We start from the raw sequence: 27,980 nt of genomic DNA, 5'->3' as shown, positions 1-27,980 counted from the left end.
GATAACGTTATACTAACACGCAAAATCTCTTATTATGCGCAAATAAATTCATGCTCCCCGACAGCTACTAGTAGCCAGTGCCACAGTGATCGGCGGGTGTATCGTCAGGTCACGCATGCGCTCCTGGAATTGTCCCTTCCGATTAGACTGATCAACGAAGCGCGTGTCTGTTATCGGGCAGTCAACCAAAGCTATATATACCTGTAATCATTCATGAATAAAACACACTTCTTGTTCTTGTTGTTTACATGCTGTGTGGTCGTTACTGCTCACCGGAACAGCGGCCAGCCATCTTCTGTTCCTTTCGGAACGGGGCAGTCTCCGGCTATTCAGAAAAAGTTTCGGTTTTGTTCGGCATATTAATGCGTCATTCACGCGTACACCTCCCTTTGACGCGGTGAGCTTTCGCGGTTTTGTGACATCGCTTGACAGACAGGCAAACTGGGAGCCACCCGAAAAAGTTTGATCTATAGTAATTAGGTCAAACGATGCTTTTTTTGCTAATGGTGAAAAAGACGTCTAATCAGAAATTATTTTTCTTTCGCTCGGTCTAATCATGCATAATCAGCGTGCACATATCAGATGGGGTGTTTTCGCGGTTTTCGTGAAGTCGCGTGACAGACAGAGGCAGTGGGTGGTGGCTCGAAAATTTTTGGACCGATCGAGTCGCGTACGAAGTTGAACTTCAGGTAAGGTTTGCACGCTGCTAGATTCAGGCGCACAAACGCAAGGAAATGCTTGCTATAAATGAAGTCACAGCAGCGACAAGCAGACATCATGTGTACGGAACTGCTCGAGCGCACGACGGTACGCGCCGCGACGTCAGCAGTCTTTCAGCACGCCGCGATGTACGAACTGCTCGAGCGCACGATCGTACGCGCCCGATGGCAGCGGTTTTTCGACATGCCGCGAAACGGCGGGCCTCCTGCAATCTTAGTTGACTGCATGCATAGGCAAGTAGTTATGCCTGCACTGTAGTAGCGGTCATCTGTCCCTTTAGCAACTGATAAATAACTGATGCAATGCATGTGAGCTCGCGGTAACGTACGTGCGAACCGCGCAGCAGCACGAGCTCGTGCGCTGCTCGCTTGATGTAGCTTTTAATGACAGCGCTCGAACATCGATGCGCTGCAGTCAATACTAACTTGCTGCGCATCCTCAACGTGCTGGCTTGAGGTCAAGGATGAGCACATTTAACTCTCTAACCTGTGCTGCACGTAGTGGGGTAGTGAATTGTCACCGAATCAGCCCGACCATTTGTGATAATTTGCACACACCATGGTCACTTCACAACTTCGCACCGGTCGAATTGTTGTCACTGTGGCCGGGTCTCGAATCATGAATCACCAGTTATGTCTGCTGCTATGTCGGTCTGCTGTCGGCACTGTAGGTGCAATAGACCGAATTTTAGAACGCAGATAATCAAGCAAGCTTCAAGACAGGCGAAGCAGTCAGCATGGCGCGAAGTTTCGCTTACCCAACGCGACGAACAGCAGCTATCCAGAGCGCCCGACGCCCCGCTTCGTGAGGCCTTGGAGGAAAACGGTAGAATCTGATTTGGGGATTCAGGCCTTCTTGCTCATGGCAGCCCACGACGCAGAAGTAACGACGGTGACGCTTTTTCGAGGCTGAGCTAGGTCGCCGATTCCTTCTGCATGCTTCCAGCAAGCATTACGTCCCAGGGCACACGGAGAGTCCGCTTTCGTTAAACTATAGGCTGCGGCGAACTCGCAGCGTGGTCGGCGTCGTCTCTGAGAAGTGACGAGCTTTTTCGCACTCGCAACAGGGCAGTAAAAAGCGCGAACCGACGCAAAGCTCGGGCTAGAAACGTGCTTCTCCACAGCCAGGGCTCAGTACTACCCAAGCTGGTACTACCCAGATAACGTTTCGCGCGCCGCCACCAGGCGCCGCTACTATACCTCAAACTCCAGCGCAAGACGCCCATACAGACGGCTCATGTTATAAAAATTCCTCGGCTTCAGCATTTGTCATTCCTCCTTTCGCGCTAGTGCAAACATTTAAATTATCCCTAGAGACACCTTCTACCATGACAGAACTGTTTGCAATCCTGTGTGCTTTGCATTTCATAACACCAGAAAAGCATTCGCAAAAATGGGTTATTTTTAGCGATTCGCAAGCCGCTCTCGCATCACTACAAAGCAATAAGAAAAATTCTTTGAACACTTTGCTATTCTATGAGAGGCTCAAAGAACACACAAAAGCAAGGGCAATGAATCGCGTAATTGCATTTCAGTGGATACTCGGGCACTGCAATATTCCTGGTAACACTGCAGCGGCCGCAGCTGCGAATTGGGCGCACATTAACGCAGAGATAATCAATCTTCCTCTTTCGCTCAGTGAAGTCAGTCTGCTCCTGAGAAAGATATCCTGTCGCCTCCGCAAAACTACCTGCTTTGATAAGCAATCTAAGAACTCGGAGTTATACTTTATAGACCCATGTATAAGCTTCTCAATGCCATGAAATCTGAGAGAAAACAGAAAATTCGAAACATTAGTGCACCGCCTGCGGCTTAGTGCTGTATTTACGCGACACTCTTCATACAGGATAAAACGTGCGTCTAGTCCGCAGCGTTCTTGTGGCCATCCAGGCGAAGAAGTGCATCATCTCCTCGAGTGCACTAGATAGGATTGACAACGAAGGGTATCGCAGGCAAATTGGTTAATTTTAAACAGAAGACCATTAACTCTAAAAAAAAAAAAAGATACTTGTTCCATGGCCAACAGCGGGCCTTCAGAAAAGAGCGCTTCTTGCTTTGAAAATGTTTTTCGAGGGCACAAACATTTTCGGGAAATATTAAATTTCAGTTTATTCTAATATGCTAAATGAGTTATATAAATGGTGTTCTGAGTTCAAAATTGATTGTTGTGGTGATCGTGGTTTTTACGCTATGTGTAATTACGTTCTGTGCATTGCAGTGTAATTACTTGTGCTCTGTGTTTGGTTATTCCAAATATTTGACTTTATATGTGCTATGTTCACTGAAATCATGCAGAATACTTTGTGATTCATGTACTGTTGGGCTGTATAGCTTTTCTAAATCTGTTTTTTTACCGAGTGCCATATTTTGTGACATTAATCTCTCTTTTTGCGCATATTTGTTTCCTTCGCTGAAGGACACGGAGTAGCCGGTGCCACCATAAAGGCACCGGCCTCTCTTATTCATTTCAATAAAGGAAGGCACAAAAAGTGAAAAACAAATAAACAAACGCGGTCATGTGAATCATAAAGGCCGCGTCGGCTTCGCGCGCCCTCTTCCATCAGCCCAGCAGCGGGGCGACGACGAGCGAGTAATCAGGCAGCACGGCCTTCACGCCTGTCCCGCAAGCATCGGCCACATTTATCACGCGTGCACGACCCTGTCATGCTGCAACCTGCAACCACCACACCTGCACGCCGCATACCCTGGCAGCCGTCTCGTCTATATAGGATGGCGTACAACCTGCAGGTATTACGTGTCACATGTGCTATAAATGATCGTGCTGCGTATTGCCGTCGTACTCGGGAGGCTCGCTATGCCGCAGAGGTAGTGAAGCACCCTCCAGCGGTGTCGCAGTAGTAACCTAGGTACATTCTGATCCGGATTATGTCATACAAGTTGTGAACGTCAGCAAAGTGATTAAAACGAGTGCACACGTCTAAGGTATATTCCAAGTTGGTTAGACTACGCAATATCGCCCAAAAGAGGTTTACCGAGAACGACAGCGCCCGGGACTATTTCTTCCTTCATGGGGTGCATTTGTTTTCAACTCACAAATTGACGCGATCTGCGCCTGAGACTATTCTGGCGGGTGGTTTTCCGTTCAAATTTTATTTTTTCCAGGACAAAAAGTGGACTGAAGGGCAACCTAGCTGGGTAAAAAAGCTGTCCCAACAGCTTGACTAACGAAGGCCAAGGGTCCATTGTATGGCAGTACTGCTATGTAATGAACCCTTGGCCTTTGTTAGTCAAGCGGTCGCGACAGCTTACAAAAATGCATGGCATTCGCAATTCGAGATCAGTTTTAGCGCGAAATCCAAAGAAAAATGCATCGAGAAAAATAAATCTACAACAATAATACCGAGACACAAACACAATAATCAATATCACGCGACAAATTACCAGCATCCTGCAATAAAAGCTTAAAGGGAAAGAACTGCTTTACCCATAACAGTTTTTGGAAAGTCTGAACAATGAACAGTGCAAGATCACGAAATTATATGTTTAAGTTCGGCGTTAACAAACTGAATAAAAATACAAAAAAAAAAACTGCGTGAAGTACTGAGCACAATGCAATTGACCCCCCATTTCTGATGAAAGTAGTAGTTCAGTACTTCATTATGATAAAAAAAAAGTGTCCGGAGATGCGGCTTAAAACTCAGCTCCCTGTAACACCACCAGATGGTGTTACCGTCCGTGCACCACTACGCCCGCAATCCCCCAGTATCGTGGAAGTTTTGACGCGTCGCGGTCGCGGCAACGACGACGGAGGCATGACAACGGCTGCATGATCACGAATGAATGATGACAGCATAAATACTATGGAATGACGACGACGGGGGTACGATTAAGGCGGTAGGACGACAATGGGATGACGTTTCTCAAATGTTGAGGATGGCACGACGACAGTGTGATGACGACAGCATGTCGAAAGTCGGATGCCAAAGCTGAAATAACCACGACGACATCACGACGACGATATGACAAGGATTGTATGACGACGATGGCATGACAACGGCGACGGTGCCTCGCTCGGCGAGCTGTTGCGCACCTGGCTGCGTGCGCCAGTGTACGTTTAGAAAACCGGCGAGCACTCGAGCATCGGAGAAGAGCGTAGTAGTTTAAACGAGAACGCTATAAAACATCCTTTCCACACTAAAATGCACGCCATGGAGGAAGCAGGAACTTCAGACCCCCAAGCGATTCGCCGAGCTCGAGTGCGGGATTAGCACGCCTACAACCCTCACCACAGCTACCGCTCAAACATTCGCGTTACACACTCGTAACTGCCCTGTCAGTTTTATATAGACTAGCTGTGTGTTCACATTTGGGAAGTACTGTTGATATACTACGCTCTAAGGAAGGTCTGTACCTTGTAATTGCTGCAATAACATGGTACGTTCCATATATCTGAGTTTCGCGTACACTTTTAGAAAGCGCGGGCTGTTCCAGAAAATGACATGTCGTTACCGTCGGGCACAAGCAACAGAGGGGTTATTGAAGCGGTGCTCTAACAACGTATTAATTGACGTAAAAAATTGTGACGTATTCACACGAAAAGCAAGTTGATTCGATACCCTTTGCTTGCATCAGCTGCTTACGCGATTACAACTACACTTCAATGCATTTTCCTCAACGGGATCTCCAGCAATGCATGTGCCTACGATGAAAAAATCTAGAACTTCCAGCCACTTGCGGTTCTTTTCCTTCTTTTTTTCAACAAAAGGTGCGAAACAAAAGCCCGCCACCAGTCTGTCGTCCCGAGCGGGCCATCTGGTTTACAAAAATCAACAGCGACGATGCTCCAACCGGTGGGTTTCTCTCGTCAGGTTCGCTGCCACCTCGAGCGATGGAATCGGAGAATAGCGGGCGTCGGAGAAAAGACCGCCGGAGACGGCCGCGCGCCTGAGGTGCCCTCACGGCGTGTGGGGGAGCGGACCCGCCTCTTTCGGCAAGCGCCCTCCAATCGGGCTTTCGAAGGCGTGGTCCTGACCAGTGACGTCGACGACGCGATGAGTTCTGGGATATGCTAATGAGTGTGAGCCCCCCATCCGGCACCTCTTTGCAGCGCTTGCGCGCCCCCCTTTATTATTTTATCGGTCTACGCGCCGAATAACGCGGTGGGAGCAGCTACTGCAGCGTCGGCGCAAGATACAAGCGGCGCGTCAAGCACGCAAAAGCGGGGAGAGAGCGGCATTTCCCCTCAGCCGCTTTGCGAGCCTCGCCGGTGGAGGGCGCACACCAACCGCGAGGCTCTGCCGGGGTGAGCGGCTTTTCTCGTTTTTCCGCTGCCGGGATTAAGCGCCAGATCCGAACACGCGCAGAGCGGTCGAGCAGCTGCTGGCGTCCCTCTCTCGGCGATGCTGGTTGTACGCCCATCGGACGATTCCATGGGACGCTGCGGGGTCCGTGATCTCAAGGGGCTGTAGGAGGCCCTGCGGGTAATATGGCGCGAGGATTCGCGACAATGGTCAAGCTTTTCATTTCAGGGCACTGTAGAAGAGCGGAGTCGCGAGAGAAGCCATACCTGGCATTTCGGACTGCGTAAAAAGGTCGCGTGGTGATTTGCAAACCGAAGCCTGGGCCATTAAGATGTCAGCGCGCGATAGCTTGTTTCGCAAAGTTTACAATAAGAATAATAATAGGGCGAAAAGAACGAAACCAACATAAAGAAGACAGAAACATAAGCTCCGCATTGGCATTGCATTCGCTTGTACTAAAGTCGGACAGCTGCATTCTGCCATATTTTATCGCAACCAAGGGCAATTCGTTGACACTTGTCGCCAGTGAGTACGCAACTGTAAGCGATGTGTTCTCCATTCTTGTACACGCCGGCTACATTTTGCCACACTGTCGTTCTTGCGGCTGCGGCCTTGCGTTTGATAGGACTTGTGGTCTGAAAAAACACGGCATTTGAGCAGGTGCGAAAAATGTGAAGCTCATACAACCCAGCCAAAGTGCGAGATGACATCAGCAAGCTGTCTGTCTTCGGTTTTGTATTATTTTGCCTTTTGAACTTTCTTGTCGGTTTTCTATCATGCTATTAAATGCGCAACTTTAACAAATCTTAGCTGCCAGTTACCATTTTGTCTGTGCTTCTTTCCGTGTACCGTTCGTGAGAACTTGTCGATCCCAAATGAACCGGCACGATCCATTTGTCGCCGCCTACAAGGAAAGGAGCGGAATCAACGACTGCAAAAACTTGAAAGAACCAAGCAACTTCTTCGGAAATAAACATCGTTAACCAATATTCACGGAAGGAAACGTTATCAGGGACTTGACTCTTACAGAATGCAGTAGTCAGTACGATGAGATCTCGTTCGTTTGACAAAGTAGAGTTCGATCAAGATGATGGGCATGAACATCTTCGAACTGATCGTGGTCAGAAACTTGCAAGAAAATATATATGTCTGGTCCTGACAGTTTGAATACATGTATGACACACTCTAAAAGAGCGAGTATGTGGAAACCCCACATAAACAATACGGAAAAGAAGCATGTGAGAGGGATCGAGGAATTTTTCAGGCGCTAGAGGTTTGGTATGATTGCTAGTAGATGTCTCGTTGAAGCTGAAAGCTTCTAGACGACAATGGGGTTCCTTGAAGCCTGCCTAACAGTGGTCGCTTTCCTGTTTAAACCTCTCATTGATGTTTTAAGAGCGCATTGTACAGAATGCTCCTTGAAACACAATCTGCACATGCAGGTGCACATGCGTGCTCTGCGGAACGACGAAAGTGCTGAAATGAAGGTTCACTCGGTGGTTTCACAAATTTGGTCCGTTAAGGCAACATGGCTAACACAACCTAACTCTAAGACGGAGGAAGTAATCGGAGACAATGGAAATTACAGGTTCACGTTGTGCTATATACGCGGCCATGGTGTACCACTCTGGCTGTGTTTGTCGACCGGAGCTGGAATACCGGCCCAGCTCAGACCACGCACACGACCATTCTGCAGAGGGCTCATTTTACAAGGGCCCATTTGGCGCTCAGCAAACCAGCCACTAGCTTTTATTTTGCTTAGGATTCGCTCTCCTTTTGACAGAAATACGGCACAGGACGAATGAAGCTAAGAAACCGGACCCGTATTCACAAACAGCTCTTACGCTAGAATTTTTCGTAAAAGCAAATTCCAGAATATCTTGACGATGGACATATTAGCGAAGGAAACCAGCCAATGGCAGCGAGCACATATGTACAAAAAATGTTTGTGAATTCGGCCCCAGGATCCAAACATACAAAAATGTTTCGTTCGTAAGGGTTCTTTACCATTGGCCGATCGCCTTCGCTTATTTGGTGTCCAGCATCACGATTGGCTGACATTTTCTCTTACGAACAATACTATCAAAGGGGGTTTTTGCGAATACGAGCCCAGGACCACCCTACTAAAACGGGACGTCTGGTCGCCATAAGCATGTGTTCAAAAGGAAAGTTTGAGGTGATTTGGCAGCTTAGTGACAATAGACAGAGCTATTGCAAAAAGGCATTAGAATGGCAATTTACTTTGGTGGCAAGAGCAGAGATCGGATCTATAGAAAGGCAGGGAGGGTGATCAGAGGTATGTAGTTCTGGGCCTATATTCACAAAAAGCTCTTACGCTGGAGTTTTTATTAAGAGAAAACTTGGAGGCGACTGAATAATGGCAAAGAACACTTGCGAACGAATAGCTTTGAGAACTCGGCACCTGGTCGGTAAGAAGAAACAAGTTTGCCTAAGAGTAGGCATAAATACAATATTTAGAAAGACATTTCAGGACCGTGAAGCTGTGAGATAACCAATATATATGGTAAAATGGAAGAAACTCACCGAAGACAGCGCCCATACAAGAAGTGGACATAAATGAGAGAAGATATTATGCTCATTATCTGGGGCCGAATTCACAAAGCTTTTTGTTCGTAAATGCTGCTTGCCGTTATTAGACGGCAAAAAAAAAAAACGCTACGAGGTTTTGCGTGCCAAAACCACTTTCTGGTTATGAGGCCCGCCGTAGTGGGGGGACTCTGGAAATTTTGACCACCTGGGGTTCATTAACGTGCACCTAAATCTAAGTACACGGGTGTTTCCGCATTTCGCCCGCATCGAAATGCTGCCGCTGTGGCTGGGATTCGATCCCGCGACCTCGTGCTTAGCAGCCCAACACAGTCACTAAGCAACCACGGCGGGTGTTCTTAGCCGGCAGCTTTCGGTAATAATAGATGCCACATAACGTTTGGCTAGCTTATGCTCTTGCGAACACTTCTATGGCAATAACTTCTTGGTGAATACGGGCCCTGAAGTTCCTGTGCCGACAATATTAGAATGAGGAAGTTGTATAATTAAGATAAAGAAAGCACGTGTCAAAACAGGCACTAATTCTAAGCTGCTGAAGGAGTCAGTATTGAGCGATCGTTTGAGAATATTATATTCCTTAACAAGGGCCCCGGATTCACAAAGCTTTTACTTCGTAAAGGCTGTTTGCCATTGTCCAGCCGCCTTCGCTAATAACATGGCCACCATCACCGTTGACTGACACCAGCGCTTAAAATAGTCTGTAACAACTTAATACGGCTCCAGGTCCGTCAGTCCTGCCGAGTGCCTCAGTATACCGCGAAAAGAGAGAGGCTCGCAGAAAATAAATTGAAAATTTTCTCGAGATTGCACGGCTAGAGGAAAGGATGAATGTGATGTTTATTTATACAATGACAATAAAGCTTGGACCAGCATTGCTAAAGTCACATGCGAGTTGTTCCTGTCGCGTGAATTTTCTTTAGCATATATACATATATACGTCGTTCTGTTGCTCTCATGAAAAATGTGTTTAGAGAAATGATCTGCTTTATGGCGCACTTGCTTTTAAGCAAGAAAATGCGCGTATCGTATACTCTTGGTCGAAACTGTCTGCCATCTGCGCATATTCCGTTTCAACAATCGACGAGCTTAACAGATTTGAAAATGAAGCAAACATAGACGGCATTGTGCACGTGCCCTTCATAAATCGTACTAGAGAAATTATTTCTGGCCACCGAATTATGCAGTGTAACATACTAAACACAAGAATTAAAAAAAAATTATGGTGTTTTTCCCGCGACCTCGTGCTCAGCAGCCTAACACCATAGCCACTGAGCAACCACGGCGGGTTAAACACAAGGATCTATAAAGGGATTGATCACTGTACTTTGCGTGTCCGGCCCTTATACGTTTGTTTCCTTGGCCCTGATAACTACGTTAACTCATTTCTAAAGTTAATTAATAATGTCTAGAAAGCGCTTTCTGTTATCTGTTGCCATTTAAAAAAAAATGGCAATAAGGTACCTGCTGGACTTAGTGCAAGATGCCTTAAACATTTCGCCATATTCACACGTTTAAAAGGGTGGAAGCACCCGCACACTGACTGCCTCAGCCCGTACTCCCATTTCACTCTGTGTAATCAAATACGCGCATCCTGATTTTAATACCAGTGATGACTAGTGCCGCGTAAACATATTCAACAGGTTTTAAGTTGCACGCAGCTGCCTAAGTTCGTTACACGATTGCGATGTGTCCTTCGTATACTTTAACATTTTAGTTGGAACCACACGTCGCAAGTGGGTTGAGTATTTCTGCAATTAACGTGTCGGAAGCTTAATATCGAGGGAACAGCACGCAAGGCTTACGGCTATTGAAGAAACGACGTTTATTTTCCCACAATAACATCGAGACTAAATACGTTTGGCTATGCACGCCGTTTGAATCCTGGGGACGCCAAACAATAGCCCATAATGTGTACCATACAGAGCGTTGAACTGGCCCGAGCAAACTATCTATAGTATAGTTTTATTTCGTGCAGCTATAAGATCAGTTCCAACCTTATAGAAGCTGTTACTCTCTGCGAACAATGTCGTGCTAATAACAACTAGATAATTTTTTACTGGAACTTTAAATTAAAGACCGACAACCAATATTTACTGCACTCGTTTTCTTTTCTACAGCGAAGCTGTATATATCTATAGATGCGTGTCTTTTTTGTGTTTCATTCATTCATTCATTCATTCATTCATTCATTCATTCATTCATTCACAATACTTTATTAAGAGTCCTGAAGCCCGGTCTTTTGAGACCGAGGCGGGCCGCGTCCACGTCGGCACCGTCAGGCCGAGCCTTATGGCGCCATCGCGGACCCTCTGGACAGCCCGTAGTTGATCTTGATATGAAGAGCTTGATATAATCGTGTGCCAGTAAAGCCATTGTTCTTCGGGGTCGGCGAGAGTCGGGGGACAGCCCGCCAGCATGTGTCTGATGTCACTGATCACACGTTACATTCTTTCCTAATTTCTTATTCGGAGTGAATTTCATTTACGAAATACGGAGTGGGGTACGTCCCGGTTTGCAGTAAGCGTAGCGGGACTGCCTGAGCCCTGTTCAACTTTACGTGTGGCAGTGGGAATTACCTACGGCCCAAGTAGTCATATCATAAGAAGCCAACAAACACTGAACACAAAGGACAACATAGGGGAAATTACTTGTGCTTGATAAATGAAATAAAGATGCGATAAATCAATGGAAATGGAAGTGAATGAAAAAACAACTTGCCGCAAACTCGGACGCGTCAGTTTCTCTCTCTTATACCGACGCTGTCATTCCCCTAAGCTCGATGTTCGTGACTGCGAAGAAGTTAGGCGCTGGCGTTCTTCTTTGCAAGAACGCAACATTTATAAAAAATCACGTATCCAAGTAATTATTAAGGTTATTTAGTAAGCCTTTTCTGAGCAACGTAGTTGATTATAGTGACCCTGCACTGATTTACACGTCAGTGTTTTACAAAAGCAATGTGACTTTCGCGTATTATTCGTCATCGTCGTGCATTCATTATGCCATCATGCCTTCATCGTCTCGCCTTCGTTTTCCACCCTTTCTTGTCATAATATTCATCATGGTCGGTATCGTCTGTGTTGTTGTCGCATCATAGCCGTCATCGACATCGCAGTCAGCGTTCTTTTCATTGTCCACTTTCTCGTTCTCGTGGCGTCGTGTTGCAATCATGTTCGTGCCATCGCAGTTGTCGTCTTCGGAACAGCCGCAGCTCCTTGGGGTGCTCCTTGAGCGTTGATTCCAGTGGCCCTCAACTTGAGCTTGTACGTGCTTTACACGCCATGATATACGCTCTCAAAAATGGATTTTTGGTTTAGTTCAGCTAGCAAGCTCTGTATCTATATGTCGATTCGTTTGTATCACGCAGTTTTTCGCATAGCTCCTTCGTACAATGTCAGACATGCGTAACCGGAAATTGAAATTCTACCATTGCCTTCATTTTACGGTTAGTTATGTTTAGTGTGTTATATTTTTATTATAAATCAGATAGAATTCGCAGAACTGTCAAAGCTGATCAACAAGGTGAAAATAAGGGATATTCGAAATTATAACGTGAGAAAGACTGAAGAAGCCGTAAAAAATGGACGCAGCCTGAAATCAGTGAGAAGGAAACTTGGCGTTGTACAAACCAGGGTGCATGCACTGAAAGATAAGCAGGGTAATATCATCAGCAATCTCGAAGGTATAGTAACCGCAGCGGAAGAATTCTATACTGACCTGTATAGTACCCAGAGGAGCCAGGATGCCTCCATTCGAAGCAGTAATGAACAGGATACAGAAACTCCTCCTATAACTAGCGACGAGGTCAGAAGGGCCTTGCAAGACATAAAACGGGGAAGAGCAGCAGAAGAAGATTGAATAACAGGCGATTTGATCAAAGATGGAGGAGACATAATGCTTGGAAAACTGGCGGCTCTTTATACGATGTGTCTATTGACTGCAAGGGTCCAAGAAAACTGGAAGAATGCAAGCATTATACTAATCCACAAAAAACGGACACCTTAAAGAATGGAAAAATTATAGGCCCATTAGTTTACTCCCAGTATTATATAAAACATTCACCAAGATAATTTGCAATAGAATACGGACAACACTGGACTTTAGCCAAGCAAGGGAACAGGCTGGCTTCAGGAAGGGATACTCTACAATGGATAACAGCCATGTTATTAATCAAGTAATCATGAAATTCGCAGAGTACAATCAGCCTCTCTATGTGGCTTTCATAGATTACGAAAAGGCATTTGATTCAGTAGAGATACCAGCCGTAATCAGAGGCATTACGTAATCAAGAAGTACAGGTCGCTTACCTAAATATCTTGGAAAATATCTACAGAGATTCCACAGCTAACTTAATTCTGCACAAGAAAATTAGGAAGATACCTATAAGTAAAGGGGTCACTCAAGGAGCCACATCTCTCCGAAGCTGTTCACTGCGGGCTTCGAAGAAGTATTCAAGCTATTAAACTGGGAAGGCCTTTGATTAAGGATTGACGGCGAATATCTCAGCAACCTTCGGTTTGCCGATGACATTCTTATATTCAGCAATACTGCAGACGAGTTACAACAAATGATTGAGGATCCTAACAGAGAGAGTGCAAGAGTGGGGTTGAAGATTAATACGCACAAGACAAAGATAATGATGAATAGCCGGGCAAGGGAACAAGAGTTCAGGATCGCCAGTCAGCCTCTAGAGTCTGTAACGGAGTGCGTTTACCTAGGTCAACTAATCGCAGGGAACCCTGGCCATCAGAAGGAAATTCATAAAAGGATAAAAATCGGTTGGATCGCATACGGCAGACATTGTCAGTTTCTGACTGGAAGATTACCATTATCATTGAAAAGGAAGGTGTGCAATCAGTGCATTTTACCGGTGCTGACATATGGGGCAGAGACTTGGAGACTCACAAAAAAGCTTGAGATCAAGTTAAGGACCGGGCCAAGAGCGATGGAACGAAGAATGCTAGGCATAACTTTAAGAGGCAGAAACAGAGCGGTTTGGATCAGAGAGCAAACGGGTGTAGCCGATATCCTGATTGCCATTACGAGAAAAAAATTACAGGGTCTCTTAAGATTTCTCTTAAGAGGGGAACGGCGAAAGCCTACTCTTCCTCGTCTTATCATTCGCCTCTTTCTCTTTGCCTTGTCTCTTTCTCTTCTTTCTTTTATTCATTACTGCTCACTACTAAGCATTTTTAGTCATTTGTAATCAATTCTGCGCATTACAAGCCGTCGTTAGATGTGTTGGTCATATCATAGTCATCAGTAGTCATTACAAGTCATTTCAGTCATTATTAGTCATTACTGGTCATTATTAAGCGTTTTAGTAATTTCTAATGAATTGTAGTCGTTACAATACATTTTTTTATTTATTTTATTTATACATACTGCAGCGCAATTTGCGCTATAGCAGGAGTGGGTTAAGAAAAGGTGCAGAAAATACATTGGAGTATACAGCGGTAGACACAAGTGAACATTTTTAAAGAGCACTGATGAAAGGAAAATACACAAATAAACACAATTGAACACTTTTACAATAAGAGCACTGATGAAAGAAAAATACACAAGAAGTTATATAAATGCTGTCAGACATGGGTGAGCACGATTATGCATCTGGGATGGCGGTTGCAAAAATTTGGGATGAGCATGAGCGAATGGACCCAGGTAATGAATTCCAGACTTCGATTGAGCGGGGAAAAAAGCTGAATTTGAACATGTTAGTACGTGAGTAGTACGGTATCAAGTTTAGGTCATGATGTCTTCTCGTTGATGATCCCGGCGCGAAGTGAATGTAATTATCATGTGAGAGCCTAACTAAAGAATTGACAATGCAATGCAAGAATTTTAATGATTCGACACGGCGACGAGAAGAGAGCGTGTTCAGGTTCAAGGAAGAAAGCGTTGAAGAGGGCGAAAAGTCGCGATCGCAACGATGACATATAAATCGCACAGCTTTTTTCTGTATAGCTTCTAGTTTATTAATCTCTAACTGCTTATGCGGGCTCCAAACTACAGTGGCATAATCAAGAACAGGGCGGATTAGAGATTTATACATTAGTAACTTTGTGTCTTTAGGAGATCGGGTTAGCGTTCGCCTCAAGTAACCTAATTTTTTTAGTGCTTTACTGCATATGTAATCAATGTGTTTGGACCATGACATGTTATGCGTAAAAATGACACCAAGATACTTATACTCAGAAACCTTATCTACAGCACGGCCATTGAACGAGTAACTGAAAAGGGAGGGGGAAGATTTGTTGCAGAAAGACATCAGAATGGTTTTATTGAAATTAATGTTCATTTGCCAAGTGTTACACCAATCGCAAAATCTAGAAAACGACATCGTGAGACATATTAGTCATTTCGTAGTCATTACTAGTCATTACAAGTCATTTCAGTCATTATTAGTTATTATTACTCACTAGTAAGCATATTTATTTATTTGTAATCAATTGCGGTCATTACAAGCCGTCGTTACAGCTATTGGTCATTTCGTAGTAATTAGTAGTCATTACAAGTCATTTGAGTCATTATTAGTCGTTACTGCTCACTTGTAAGCATTTTTAGTCATCTGTAATCAATTGTGGTCATTACAAGCCGTCTTTATATATATTGGCCATGTCCTAGTCACTAGTAGTCATTACAAGTCGTTGGTAGTCCATTTTAGTCATTACTATTCATTACTAGACATTTCTAGTCATTTCTAATCATTTGTGGTCATTACAAGCCGCCGTTAGACATATTGGTCATTTCGGAGTCATTACTAGTCATTACAAGTCATTAGAAGTCATTATTAGTCATTACTAGTCAATATTAACATCTACCAATCTCTGTTATAACGTTATCATTCACTAACTGTCACTATCAATCATTTCTTATTCTTTAATCTGTCTTTAATCTGTCATCATATGGCGTGATGACGCTTCGGCGGTCAGGTCTCCTGACAAAAACTTCACCATGAGCCTAGAAAGGATTAAAAATGGAGCTGGGCAAGTCATTTAATGCGCAGGTTAGATAACCGTTGGAACATTAGGGTTACAGCATGGTTACCAAGAGAAGGGAAGCGCAGTCGAGGACGGCAGAAGGCTAGGTGGAGCGATGAAATTAGGAAATTCGCGGGCGCTATGTTGGAATCGGTTGGCGCAGGGCAGAGGTTATTGGAGATTGCAGGGAAAGGCCTTCGTCCTGCAGTAGACATAAAAGATGATGATGATGATGATGATGATGATGATTGCATTTTAGCTAATTGGTCGATTATGCATCTCAGTTTTTTGCGCAAGTAATGTCCGCCTCTTCGGGTACACCAGCTCATGAAGTAGAATTGCGCTATCTACCACAGGTGATTTTTTAAAACATTTGAAAGTGTTGGCTGAAACTCCCTGTATATTCTTAACGAATACACAAGCTGTGCGCTTGACGAAGAGAACGAAGCGCTAACACCAACTGCCCAAATCGTCAGCAACAGCTTGTACGACGTCCTTTCGGTCTATGTTGTTGTTTATTAAATGATGAGCTCTGGGAAAACAGTTTTCGAAGGGTTTCGATCATATGGAGAGGCTCTCGTCAGAGATAGTCACGCTTTAAATACACGCACAGGAGCGCAGTTTTCTCCATTCTTAGGGACCCTGGACTGAGGGTTCCTCCCACACTGCTCTCGCCATTCAAATATTATTAATAAAGATGTTTTACTCTCTCCGTTGCGGCGTTTCTTGATGTCAGTGAGGCGATATTTCCACGATGTGGCAAGCGGATGACGAGCGGTGGCTGTATGCGCAAAGAAAACGACAGCACCACTCTGGCGCTGAGACGTTGATAGCCACTTATTGAAGAAACTGTCAACTCTGCAAATCAGGGACCTTATTAAGTTCAGTGTTTGATGGAAGCCCGTCTGGTCGGGATAGAACATGGTGAAAAGGTTGACAAAACCCGGGGCACTGCGCTGACCAAAGTAAAATTTAAAAGAAGACGTTACGGCTCTCACACGGGAGCCTTTTTCACAGGTAAAAAAGTTTCGGCTCCGTGTGGGAACCAAAACGTCTTCTTTTCGTTAAATTTTTTTTTTTTTTGGTCGGCGTAGTGCCCCGGGTTTTGTCTACCTTTTCACCAGGGACCGTATTAAAAAAGTTTTTCGTTCGTAAGTGCTTTTTGCCATCGGTCTTCGCTAATAATGCATACAGCATCAGGATTGGCTGAATTTTTCTCTTACTGTTCCAGTGTAAGAGTTTTAGTATAGGGAAACAAGAAGTTGTTATCTGGCAATTTATTGCTGTGAGTTAGTGGAACGCCTTTCTGGCAAAATAATACAGCGAGCCGCATATATACCGAAACTAACAATAAGTTCCTGAGATGGCACATAGACGTGTCCGAGCGCGAAGCGATTAAAAGGAATTGGAAGCCGCGCAATGGCAGCGGCGGTACATCAGACGACAGAGCGACTGGTAAAACATCTCGATTTTTTGCGATAACGTAAAATTCTGTGCCATAATGTAATGGCAGAGAAGTTCATTTACTCGCAGAAAATCGTGTTGTATTGGCAGTCGCTCATGACATAACGTAAACTTCTGTGTCATGACGGCATGACGGATCCATCTCCTGGTGTACCGGAACCGAAACTAGCTCATATAGGGCGAGTCATCACAGCGAATTATTCATGCGCCTCACAGTGTTCATGGTGGAAAAACAGTGCAAAAGTTAGGAGATGGACGCAGGAAGATACTCAACGACACAGACACATGATTCATAGGAACTCGCTCATCGGTGAGTCTTAGTTAATTTTCCACAATTCTTCCTAAAATTTCGAGGGCTCTGCCTTTCATTTAGTGCAAAAAAGTGACATGCCGAAAATTTTATGCCATCACTGTTTAATGGACATCCGGTTCGGGCGTGCCATTGCCACGAGTGTGCACACACCATACCGTGAATCGCTCACGCGCGCACCCGGGCGCGAACATTCTCAGAAATGATTTATCAGAGGCGCAGCCACTCATCTATCGTGCACCATTCATGGACAATGTCTCACAGAGAAAGCACCCGCTCGCCTCCGCCTTTGAACAAACAGTGAGTCGCTCAATGCACCGCTCCAGCTCACCTTGAAAAAGAAATGAAGAAATAATTAAAAGATCGTCCCTAGTGCAAGCGAATAAAACGAGTCGACCCTAACTTCCACATCAGAGTGCTTTGATTTGCAGTCGAAGCACTCGGTCGTCTAAGGATGTGCTCAACAGCTTTGATTCGCAATAGGCGCTACCCGTCCTTTCCCTCTATTTCTTGACGTCCTGCCACGCGGACTGCTTTCCCCCGTCAGACGGGGGCTCCTGCATGACGTCCATTCAGGTGGATCGAAGCTGACAGTAACGAGAAACGGGATTTCGCGTGAACACAATGGCTAATAACGACGTCAAACATGCGGTGCCACTGCTTTAAATGCTTCCCACAATGAAGGTTGCGACGAGTCGACGGGAGCCGTCCGCGTGGACGCTCCCGCCCTCCTGCCGTCAGTCATCGCGCGCGCATCAGAACTCGAAAGCGAAACAATAGCCGCCCTGGGGAATTGCAAAAAAGAACAGTGGGCCTTCCGGGGCGATAAGTATGTGCGTTCCGCACCGGGAACCCGCACACAACACAAGGCGGCGACGCACAATGAAGGAGCGCGCGCGCAACACGCTGTTGGGCTTCGCACACGAATAGAAGCCAAGCCTGTTCGGCTAGCTCCTTTTGTTTAGGCCAACAAAAGCGAGTCACGCGAAAGGCTCGGAAGAGCGTACGAACAGACGCAGCTATACGCGCACCCCGAGGTCCGCGACGCGTCTTCCCAGGCTACCAGAAGCTTGGCTGCGGCAGAGCGAGTTGGCGTGCAGGTACAATAACAGGGCGCGCAAAAACGCCGTTCCCTCCTTCCGTCGCCGCATGGGTGTCGGTCGGCCCACGCAGCGAGGGGAACAAACAAGAGCCGCTTCATTTGGCGCCTTCGCGCTCTCGCTGGGGGAGAAGACGGACGCGGCGTGACGCCCCGCTGCGACCGTTTGAGAGCTGTCAAAAGTTCCGCGCGCGGGGAGGCAAAACTGTTTCGTTCAATTTGAAGTGATTTGAGTGCCGCAATCGCCGCTGGAGGTCCACCCCTCTTGCGCTCCGTTCCCACGTCTTGACGGCTTCTTTCTGGCGCGAGGTGCGCGCTCTTCTCGTGTCGGCCGTTTTTGTTTCTCTCGGCGGCAGCGCGAGGCGTCTGCCGCTTCAGTTGTCGTCGTCGCGAGTGCCACGTGTCCCGCAGTGCAACTCTCGGCGCGTGACGACGCTTTGCATCAGGCGCCCGCGCGCGCCTCGTCGATGGCCGCGGGGCAACAGTGAAAAGAAGAAAGCACGGAAGGAGAGAAAAAGAACGCATTGTCATGAAAACAGAAGGGCGGCCAAAAGGAAAACCTGGAAGCGGAGAGCGACGGCGGCTGCTAGCGAGAAACTACGGTGCAGCCGGGAATGACTGGAAACTGACGACCTGCGGGAAAGCGTGTTTTACGCGTGTTTTACGCGTTTCACATGCAAATGCGCCGGATCGGCCCCCGCACGCCAACGGCGACGACGAAGGCAACACGCGAGCCGGCGCTTACGCAGAAACGTGTGCGGCTGACATCTTAGACAGCTTGAATGGAAGCGGTGGCGGAGCCGCGGCGTCCGGGTACCAAATTGCGCTCGGGCCCTTTCATAAACGTCTCGCCAAAGCCTCTCCTAACTCGCTTTTCTCTCTCTTCTCTTGGCCGTCTATCTGTGTGTGGATGTCGCACGTTCCTCTTCTTTTTCGAAGCGTGTTTGCGTAGCGACTGACAGGAGCGCTTTGGAGGTGCGCTGTCGGCAAGTGAAGCTGCTCAAACGATCTTTCGAAATTGCCCGGGAAGGTAACGCAAACACTCGTCGTCAGAAGAGACCGTTCCCTGGTGAAAAGAGCGTGTGGGCAGCGCAGCAGGAGAGAGAAATGGGCAAGAAAGGACAGCTTCAAAAGCACCATGCGGTGCATATAAGCTGCTTTTGCGCCTCTGCGCACGCTTTCCTTTTTGTTTATACCAGCTGTCAGAAAAGGCACCCTAGCATTAAACTATTCTATTTATTTATTTATTTATTTATTTATTTATTTATTTATTTATTTATATTGCTTGTTTTCTTTGTCACTTCCTTCAAGTTAGGCTTACTTTAGTCCGCATCGGGGAGACATGTAAGTGGCGCATCATAAGTAAAAAATATATTGTTTTATTCCCTTATTCACAAATGATTTAAGTATGCTGCCCATGAAAAATTATTGTACTACCATGCTTGTGGTTAGGGTGTTGAGCTCTGAACCACAAGTATGCAGTTTTAACAAGCATCTGTAATTTTCATTTACATTGTCTAAACACGACATGCCGCGAACAATGTCGAAAAAAAAAAAATGCTAGCGCCGTCTCTTCAGGCTAAACGGCCGCTTCAGATTGAAACTATCGTTTCAGAATGCAAGGTTTGACTACGAGAGCCCAATAGATTTTTACTTCGCCGAGGACCAAAATTTTCTACAGTCAAGCGTTTTCATAAGAGTGAATCAATGGGCGCTATAACGTAAAACTATTCCAAACTTTTCTATTCCGTTTCTGCAATCAGCCCTCCGCTATTGGTCAAAAACTTTTTTAGACCACCCCCACTTCACTTGTCTGTCACACGAAGTCGCGAAAACCGCGACAGCTCCCCTTCTCATATGTCATGTACAGACTGATTATGCATGATTTGACCAAGCAAAAGAAAAATAGTTATTTCTGATTAGACGCCTTTTCGCCGTTAGCCCTCTGCAATTGGTCAAAAAATTTCGGGCTGCACCCACTTCACCTGCCTGTTGTGCGACGTCACAAAACCGCAAAAATTCACCGCGTGAAAGTGACGTGTAGGCGTGAAGAATGCAATAATATGCCGAACAAAACTGAATTTTCCTCTGAATACCCGCAGGCTGCCCCGTTCCGAAAGGAATAAAAGATAGCTGCCACCTGTCGCTCAGGCACTGGCTATCTCGCACCAGCCGGAGAGCATGGGTATATTTGCGTGCAATAAAGCTTCTTGCGTGGCCCTGTAACGCTTTGGAACACTTTCGGCACGCTTACAACCTCGCTCTGCCAACTCTTTTTTTGACAAGGATCCGTCTTAGCTGCAATCTTAACCTTCCGTTGCATGCCGCCGCGATTTTCGACGAGCCAGCGCAAGCTAGTAAGGGAAAGTGGACCAATCGCAGACGCCGGTACCACTCTCTTCATCGGGTTATCGATTTTCAGTGCACTTGCTCGGCCCCATCGAATGCCTCTCCACTTGAGCGTGCTCTTCGCCTCTTGTCAGCCAATTAGTCAAGACAAGCCGCTCAGTCTAGGCAATGTTATTCGTTTTTAAAGCAAACAAAAGTGACCTCCTATAAACCAGGAGAGCATTTGATTGGTATTTTCAGACAATGCTGCGGGTAACCGCCCGGTGCTTGCGTCGGCGCTTACGCAAATTTGACGTCAGGGCTGCAATTTTGGAGCGATGCCTTATGCCTTATTCTATGTTATTCTTATGATCCACCACACTCGGCCGCCTGATCCCGTTGATAATGTGGGCAGGCCGTCACTCTGACCACTGGCCAAGCGCGAAAAGCCTGAAAAAGCATAGAATGAGAAAAGGCATCACTACAAAATACCGGCCCAGGAGATTGGAATAAAGACATATTGGAATAGTTTTACGTTATACGGCCCAATGTGTGCGTTTTGATATTTCTAAATTTTAGCATTAGCTTGATTGACACTATCAGATGACAAATGAGTATAACAAATACAGTTTCACCTGGAACATGATGACTTATGGCTACAGTGGGTGTCAGCGGATTAGTTATAACGTTTGTTGTTGGGTACAAAATATAGGCCGTCCAGAACGTTCATGCTGTTATTGCAGTGAATGATTAAACGGAACACGGCATAATGGCATAACGCTGTTATGGCCTACTAGTTGCACAAAGTTGGAAGGATTATCCTCACGTCAGCTATTAGCTTCACTATTCCTGCTAATTTCTTTAATACGTGCCTGTATGAAGAAGCGCGAACATATATGAATGACAGAAAGGGCGACTTTAGGCGCTCAAAGAATTTTTGTTCTTTGTTTTTTAACAACGGGGTAAGTGCGCCAACAACCACAAAAGAGGTACGCGTATGTGCAGTTGTGATGGAGGAGCGACCTTTCTGAAAGCTGTGTCCAGAATTGGTGCCACAAATTCCCTGGTGGAGACTCTCCTCTTCAAGAAGAACTGTCGGGCCACCGTCGGCTGTTGACGACGAGATAAGCTGGACAGTCGAAATAAGTCGTGCGCACTACACAACACGAGAGACAGCTGAACCATCGGATGCATTAAAATCCGCGGTCCATATGAGCTGCAAAGCGTAAGCACCAGACCAGTCGAAAGAGGGCAACCTGCTGCACTATATACATGCATATCCATATGACTCCCTGCTCATGAGCAGAGAGCAAGCTCTTGATAGAGAAACGGGTAGTAATTAGAAATAAAAAAATAGGTGTCATTCAACGATTCAAGAAGCAACATCGGCTTAGAGACATGTGACCTGCGTATAAGAAATTCGCCCAAAGACAATCTTCACAAACAAACTGTGTTAGTTTGCGTTTGGTGGCATTGCAAGGGAATTAGTTACCGTTGAAACGCTTATATATGAACGCGACAGTGCCTTATCGCATTTCTAGCGCATCGTATACAACCACGTAAACAGTAGGCGACGAGCTAGCAAGGCGAATCACATTGACGTGTCACACGAGAGCAGATCGAGAATGGCATGAGTTGTCTGACTCGGTGCATACCGCGCCCCGCGTCAAGGGGGAGATAGGAAAAGCGAGTCATGCGGCGTTCCTGTGCTCTCCACCACTCACCGGGAAAATGCACTCGCCGGAAATAGGTTTCAGCTGGAGTTACTACTGGATGTGTTCGGCAATCACTTACAGTAACTCGCACACTATTAAGTAATGCGCTGGGGAGAAGGTAGCTCTCCAGTGTCTGCTTTCCCGTTTCAACCACGGACCCAACGTGCAATTAGTCGCAGACATCCGACTACTCCACCATCACGCAGTCTACAAGGGGCACAACATCATCTACCAGGCGATACCGGGTCACTATGGAATTTCGGGAAAACACAGTGCCGATGACGCTGCCCGATCGGCCCACGATGGTGCCCATATTACACCAGTACCATTGTTTAGAACAGACGCAGCCACGAGTCTTCGCTCCCTCGCACGGCAGCTTACGCAGACTTTGTGGAAGACCAGTGAATTCACGAACGCACGCCTCCGCAGATTGGATCCCCGTCTACAACTTTGTCTTTCACCAAGGTTACCACGAGCGGAAGCAACACTTCTGTGCCGCCTGTGGCTCGGTGTGGCATTCACGAGCTCCTATTCCTTCCGCATTGGAATGGTCAACAGCACTACTTGCGACACCTTCGGCTGCGAGGAGACAATCGAGCACCTCCTCTGTGACTGTCCCCGTCACAATGTGTCAAGAAAAGTGCTCGCGACCACGCTCGAAAAACGGGACAATCACCCCTTCACAGAAGAAAAAAAGTTCTAGAACACTGGTCCAGACGGGTTTCGGCACTCAAGGCCTTAAGGGCCCTGTTTAAATTTTTAAGGGCTTGTGAATTGTGCCACTGCCTTTGAATGTTGTAGCGCGTAGCATCGCGTTACTGTGTGAATTTTTCTTAATCTTTTTCTCTTCTTTCTCCTTGTATTTCCTTTAACCCTTTCCCCAGTACAGGGTAGCCAGCCAGTACTTACACTGGCTAACCTCCCTGTCTTTGCTCCCCTTTTGTATCTCTCTAGGGCGATGCGCTGCTGTCGCATTCATGTTTAAAATGCGTTAAGAGCAATGACACCGTCTATTAAGGTATGTACTGTACTCAAGTGGATGCGTTCAGTGTAGCAGTTAAGGAGAATTCGGCATTGTCACTGCGGCGGCGAGGAGACCATCGAACACGTGCTCTGCCACTGTCTTCAATACAGCGCGCACCGGCTGTCACTAGCGACCACGTTGGCACGCCTTGACGACAGGCCACTTTCAGAACAGTCAGTTTTGGAATGCCGACGTGAACGGTCGTCGCAGCAAAAGTCGGTCAAGGCTTTGTTGACTTTTCTACGTGACAGTGGCCTATTAGAAAGACTATATAAGGACCCCATTTCATCCCTTTTCATATTTTTTTCTCACGCTTTTATTTTTGTCACGCTCTTCTTTCCGTCTTTACTTTCCCTTTCCCTTCCCCTAGTGCAGGGTAGCAAACCGGAGGTTTTAAGTCTGGTTAACCTCCCTGCCTTTCTCTCATTTGCATCTCTCTCTCTCGGCATTGTCGATTTGGAAGAGCTTCATTTTTCATCACGACAACGCTCGACCACCCGCATCCTTGACCAAGTTGTAAAACGTTGCTACAGCTTAGGTGGTACCAGTTTGGGTCACTCACCGACTTTCCCCAGACACCGCCCTTTCTGAGGACTCACCCGATTCTTCCATACACTACAACATTCTCTTAATTGCGGAAACTCCCTGGTCTTTTATAGCCTAGTCTATCATTTTCAGTTTCTTTTCAGCAGAAATCTCAAGAACTTTGAAAGAAACAATCATGCAAACTCTGAGCAGGTTGCGAAGCATCGCACAGAAACACTGCTGAATAAACAACCCTTCTCATTTGAGGTGCCCTTCAATGGAACGAACTTTCGAGATGACCAATAGAATCGCACTTTTGGCGTGGCCGTAAGTATCCATTAACGTTGCGGGGCTTTGCCACGAAACGTTAACTACTTTGTCGGCACGTAGTAGTGCGCACTTTGTATGTATGATGATAGCCGGACGATAGAATGCTTTCATTCACATCCCTGGAAATGAAAGAAAGAATGATATCTTAACAATATTGCGTATCGCAACTTCTATAGGTCATCTTTATTTAATACAGCTGCCAGAAATACTGAAGCAGTAGGTCATAGCGCATGCTTTCAATTCGAAGGCTCAAGTGTTGACTTCTGTGTTGACGGAGCTTATAGGGTTCTGCAGCCACGGACAAGCTTGTCAATGGAAACCGTTTTAATAAGCGACTACAGAGTTGTCATCACCACCCTGATGACCATTTGCGCTAAGTACCGAAATAGATTCGGTCCTGCCGGAAAGCCATCCCGTGACATGGACGGTTATCCCTGGGTATACAGCAGTTGCTCATAACGTATGTCTCAGGTGATTCAACAGTTTTGTGCTAATGTTGTCACCGTGTTTCAGACGCTGCTGTAGGTTACATAAAAGTGACACAGTAGAAGTGAGTTGTAGCTTTATCAGAAGAGAGAGCCCTTCAGTTCTTATCGAGCGAGAAAGCAGGACAACTATAGTTGTAAGAACAAGCGGCCGCAAGGTGAGGTTCAAATAACGTTTGGAGAGCTGTCCTCTGGCTTCCTATAATAGCTATAATAGTGCGTCAAGTGCTGAGCTCGAGGTCATGGGCTTGATTTTTCAAATACAATTGCGCATTTGAATTTAGGCACAAGTTGAAGAAAGCCGGGTGGCCAAATTTATCAGGAGCTTTCCGCTTCCCCCGCTGCACTTCCTTTTTCAGGGATGCATCAAAAAAGGAGACCAAGAAAAGGAAGAGGCTTGGTTCGGACATACGTAAAGGTCGTTGCTGCGCTGCCCGTTTTGTTAATTTTCTTGTTTCTGTTTTTTTTTTTCATAATCACAACACTCCTCATTCATTCTAGCAGGCTCAAACATGGCCACCCGAGCACGTACGGTGCTTGTTTTGTCCATTGTCAAATGTAAAATTAAGGCATGTTCAATGTGTAGTGCTTATTTGTATATCGTGCTCACTTGCACGCAGCGAGCATTGTTGCTCTGCAACGTTGACCTCTCTCATGCGACTTATTTATCATACTTCAAATTAAAAAAAAAGTGCGGCTGAACGCGAAGCTGTCCGCGCTGAAAAAGGTGGCAGTAATAATGCAGCGCAAGCGGCCTAACGCGAATCATCACACTAGTCTACATTCTAAATGTGGCTATTCAGCAGCAGAAAATGATTGCTTTTCATTTTGCACCATTCTCTTCTTTTTTATTCTGGAGGCACAACGGTGGTACATTTGCGACTGTGAGCGGCTCGTTTACGCATTCTGCTTTAGTGGCTATGCTTAGTAGGTTGCTCAGTGGCTATGGTGTTGGACTGTTCAACATGGAGGTCGCAGGATCGAATCCCGGCCACGCCGGCCGCATTTCGATTAGGGCGAAATGCGAAAACACCCGTGTGCTTAGATTTAGGTGCTCGTTGAAGAACTCCAGGCGGTGCAAATTATTCTGCAGTCCCCCCACTGCGGCGTGCCTCATAATCAGATCGTAGTTTCGGCACGTAAAACCGACAATTTTTTAGAACAAGGTGATCCGAGGCGTTCGATATTTTGTTAGTCACAACCATACAAATAACCGGCAGTGAAGCCAGTGGGGAAATTCCCCCAGCGTAGGGTAGCCAACTAGACCCTTGACTCGTTAACATCCCTGCCTTCCTATATTCTGCTCTAATTTTCTTTATTCTTGTATAATTTTCTTTTTATATATACATTTTTCTGTCCCTGTGGCACCTGCTGTAATTATACTTTACAGCGTTGCTTGTTCCCCATGCTACCACCACCTAATTCTGTATTAAAACACTGTTTTTTTTTTCTTCCCGACGAAGACTTTTCCGCGTCGCATGTTCCACACACTACTATACCACACTTTTGCATTCAAAGCTCTGTTTTTTTTTCTTTTCTTCTTCTTTTTATCCAGTTTTCTTTTGTTTTTGTTATTGCTGACAAACACAACCTTTGTATGATGCAGCCTGCTACTGTTGCCACAATTGTACTAACCCCCAATTGTTTCTTTTAGGAGGTCCCTTTTTTACTTGAGTACCTCCGATTGTCCAATTATACTTCACATGTTCATACTACTGTTTGTACTACTGATGAAGATAAATTTAACTTCAACTTGAACTCTCTCTCTCATTTTCACTCACCTTACGCACGATGAAGTTACGCACGATGAGGATTCACACGGCCGTGGCGTGGCGTATCAATTTTGCCGCAACATGCCATCAATCAAGCTTCGTCACGCCCTTCGTCACGGGGCATTTCCGTCTGACGTAATAGGTGGGCTGCCTTTCCTGCACTACCGGTGCGCTCGATTTTAGTATTGCCTGGATGGAGCCTTGAAATTCAACGGTGAATAACTCGAATCAGGTGCCACTTTCAAGTTTGTTTTTAAATTGGGGATGGCTGTGAAATGACTGCCTCCAAACTTACCATATAAACAACTGCCACCAAAGGTCGAATAAAATATTAACAAATGCTCATTACACATTATTACGTTATTAGCGGCAAAGTATGTCCACTCAGCCCTAAAACATCTGCAAGAACGCCACGTGCTCTACGCTCACAGCCGTTTTATTAAAAAAAAGATTGTATAGTCTGAAAAAGCGCTCTACATACATACATACATACATACATACATACATACATACATACATACATGCATACATACATACATACATACATACATACATACATACATACATACATACATACATACATACATACATACATACATACATACATACATACATACATACATACCTTGCTTTTAGCAGCGTGTACATTTGCGCTGGTTGGTACATCTTGTCAGCTTTTCTGAGCAGCCCGAATTTATTTATTTATTTATTTATTTATTTATTTATTTATTTATTTATTTATTTGTTTGTTTGTTTATTTACTAATGCTCTAGATCTTGCAGAAATGGAGCAGACGACGCACTTTCTATCTGAGTCTCTCGACAATAATCTATTTATTACAGAACAGAACAGAAATCTGAATGCCAGCATTACTTTAAAGATATACGTCCCCAAAGTCTGCTAAAAATGCATTGGCAAACGTCCCAAACTGCTAGAGACAGGCAGCTGGAATGACTATATTGTAGCACATTTTAAGGAAGGATATTAGTCGTCCTATTCGTGGGATTCCTGCAAGTGAACAAGACTGCAAGTTCGCAATGTCCATGTATCGGAAAGGGCATAATTGCAAGGTTAATTAGTGGATATTTTTAATCAGGTACTCGTCGTGTAAGAGATGTCCGCTTAATCCACCTGAACAAGCCGAATTTATCTGTATGCTCCAGGCGATTCCTGGAAGAATATCCTTAAACGAAAGCACACACAAAGTAAAAGAAATAATAATTAAAAGAAAACAGTACATATGTATGCAGAGGAGAGACCGATGGTTCCAATAGTGGAAGTAACAAATGTATCCAGAACACCCGAATAATTATGCGAGTTCGTTCCCACCTTTCCAGAGCGCACACGCACCAACAGAGATTCCAAACGCACTCGCGTGCAAGATATACACGTCTGCCTCCAGA

General features: G+C 45.6%; 1 long non-coding RNA gene across 6 annotated transcripts in view; it reads left to right on the top strand.

The window, feature by feature from the left end:
- Positions 1-5,830: 5,830 nt before the first annotated feature.
- LOC142579873 (uncharacterized) overlaps positions 5,831-27,980 on the top strand; it is a 205,075-nt gene continuing 182,925 nt past the window's right edge. For all 6 annotated transcript variants that reach the window (XR_012827483.1, XR_012827484.1, XR_012827482.1 and 3 more), the window contains exon 1: positions 5,831-5,982. This is a non-coding gene — a long non-coding RNA (uncharacterized LOC142579873). The remainder of the gene's footprint in view (positions 5,983-27,980) is intronic.

The sequence above is a fragment of the Dermacentor variabilis genome, chromosome 1 (genome assembly GCF_050947875.1).
Source record: "Dermacentor variabilis isolate Ectoservices chromosome 1, ASM5094787v1, whole genome shotgun sequence".
NCBI classification, from domain to species: domain Eukaryota; kingdom Metazoa; phylum Arthropoda; class Arachnida; order Ixodida; family Ixodidae; genus Dermacentor; species Dermacentor variabilis.
This window is presented reverse-complemented; position numbering and strand designations above follow the sequence as displayed.